The sequence below is a fragment of the Perognathus longimembris genome, chromosome 19 (genome assembly GCF_023159225.1).
Source record: "Perognathus longimembris pacificus isolate PPM17 chromosome 19, ASM2315922v1, whole genome shotgun sequence".
Lineage (NCBI taxonomy): Eukaryota > Metazoa > Chordata > Mammalia > Rodentia > Heteromyidae > Perognathus > Perognathus longimembris.
This window is the reverse complement of record NC_063179.1, coordinates 40,728,077-40,730,963: the sequence shown is the minus strand read 5'-3', so window position 1 is coordinate 40,730,963 and position 2,887 is coordinate 40,728,077.

The following is a 2,887-nucleotide window of genomic DNA, read 5'->3' as shown; positions in this document are numbered from 1 at the left end:
TTTGGTGAAAGGGAGGTGTGATTACATACAGTGGTGAAATGAGGCGGAAGCGAGAAGATACTAACAGCTGGTGATGCCAGTTATAAGGATATACAGTCACATCGATTTCCCTATGAGTTTAAAGATGAAAAACCAAAACATTTGAGCATCTTTCACCAAGCCTTTGAGCTAGTCATCTGCCTGTTGCAAGCTGTGGTAACACTTCCCAGGTGTCCGTTCTACCTACATTTTTACCCTCCTCAGGATAAGCAGAGCTGAGAAAGACAAGAGGGAAGCTCATGGCATCCGTCAAGTCCCAGTTGGCACCACATAGTTGCTATGGCGACCTTAAAACCCCTGGCACAGTGTTTCTCAAAGTGTGGCCCGGAAGCACTGGGGCTCATTGTTCTGGAGAATGGGAAACCCAGCATGAGGGCCAGATCACATGAGGGCCAGATCACATGAGGGCCAGATCACATGAGGGCCAGATCACATGAGGGCCAGATCACATGAGGGCCAGATCACATGAGGGCTTTCTTCGGTGTCATCTCATAGTACGGGTACTGTGCAATTTTCTTTTCTTGCATTTTTCTTCCCTCTGTTTTATTCCCTGTTGTCACTGTATTTTGGTACCCTGTGTATGGTATATATGCTTATCTGAATTAGGGAAGGAAAAGGGAGCATCAAAATGGTGAGACAAAGGACAAAGGGCGAACCAATGCAACAGTAATACTTACAAGGCAATATGTTGTAAACTGTGCAACTTGGGGGAGGGGGATTGGGAAGGAGGGAAGGTGGGAGAAAAATGAGAGAGGAGGTAACAAGTTTGACAAGAAATGTACTCACTGCCTTCTGTATATAACTGTAACCCTCTGTACATCACCTTGATGATAAAATTAAATTTAAAAATAACAGCAATAAAAAACCTCCTTTTTCCATATCTTGGGGTTCATTTCCCTTAGCATCATCATATATGCTCATATGTAAATAGCTATTGAGCTATCATGATCCTCTGATAGGACTAACCTAGACAGATACTAATTATTACCAATGAAGAACATCATGGAGTCCATGTTTGAGCCTTTCCTGTCTAACAATTTAACCTTTCAACCTTGTGCTCCATCATCTGGAGCTTGGCATGCCAAGAAATGTGTGTGTGTCATCTTTTCTTCTTGAATTATGACCAAACTGAGCATGCTCAGGAATGTGCTAAAGTGCTCTCCTATAGGAATATATATAGGCCCTCAATAAACTCCCAGTGCTTGCTCAGAAAGGGCTTTGCTTTGGAAATAGCTTTTGTGTTCTCCTTCTATGTTTGTTTTTGGCCAATATATTTTCTTTGGAGAACTTTCCTCTAATAATTCCATGTGCTTCTACAAGGCTCATTCATTTACCCAGACATGACTCTTTATGCATCGTGGCAAGCCAATTGGTCCAGTGATGGAGGTGTGGCTGAAACAGAACAGATTTAGCCTTGTCCTAGATCAACCTACGGTTACTGGGACAGAAAATCCCTCTAGTGAGGTGGCTAAGTTGGTAGCAATCTTACCAGTGAAATACAAAACGTGCTAATTGATGAACGAAACCATGTGGAGACAAGCAGGATCCTCCTATGAAGACTTCCCATCCCATCCTTGTTCTCATGCAGGCCATTCTCAGTCCAGAGTGACCCTCTTTAAGCTCAATTCAAAGCTGAAGGCTGGTGGCTCAGGCCTGTAATCCTGGCTACTCAGCAGACTGAAATCTGAGGAAGAAGATTCAATGCCAGCCCAGGCAGGAAAGCCTGTGAGACTCTTGTCTCCAATTAACCTCCAGAGCCTCCGAAGTAGGTTGTGCCACAAGTGGTAGAGCACTAGCTGGGACCAAAAAAATCTAAGGGACCATGCCTGACCCTGAGTTCAAGTCCCAGTACCAACACACACACACACACACACACACACACACACACACACACACACACACACACACACACACAAACAAATGAAAACCTCAGTTCAGATCAGACCGCTCCTCTAATCAGAAACCCTGAAGTGACTCCCATCTCACTCAGTATGAGCCAACATCTTCAGGCTCTGGCTTCACGACCTGCCTGCCCTCCCTTTTATAAACCCAGGCTCAGGCCATTTAACCACCGCGACTTGCTCTTCTCCCAACAGAGGCTTCCCTCTGCCTTAGTTCCTAGAAGTGGCTACATGCCATACCATTTGTCCTACCAAAACTGGAATGCACCTACTGTATTCCCAACACCATTCCCAATGTGTCTACTGATCATCTTCTAATATAGTATACAATTTGCTTGGACCTATTAGGTTTTGTCTCTCTTGTTTTGTTTCTCACTGCTGTGTCCTCAGCACCCACTACATCCGTCACGTGTTCAACACCCAGCAGGTGTTCAACACCCAACTGATGAATTAGTGTGTCATGTCTTGAGAGACAATCCAGTTGCAGCCCAAAATGGAATCAATGAGACTCTGTCCCTTTCCTCACAAGCTCTCTCCAAAGTGCAGAGAGATCTGTAATTACTGAGAGTCTGGCTGCGGGCTCCATCCTGCCTTCCTTTGTGGCTGCTTCTTTTATTTTGGGGGGGGGGGTGCAGCCACTCACTGCTAATCATCCAGGGAAAAGACTGAATTATGGCATTGCTTGCAAAGTGCAGCAATTTGCTTGAAATTGGTTAATGTGAGAGTTTAGGGCTATAAATCTGAGAAAATTTCAGAGTTCAATCTTTGGGGAGTTTGTAGGAGAACTACTTTCAGAGGGAAAGAAATTTTTCTCTCAAGAAATTCTCTTTCTCCTCTTTTTTTTTTTAACCCTTGAATGTCCTGCTAACCTTCAAGGAAAAATACAGAAAATTAAACCAATTGAGATAAGAGTTCAATTTTAGCTATTCCAATGATATTGAAATTAC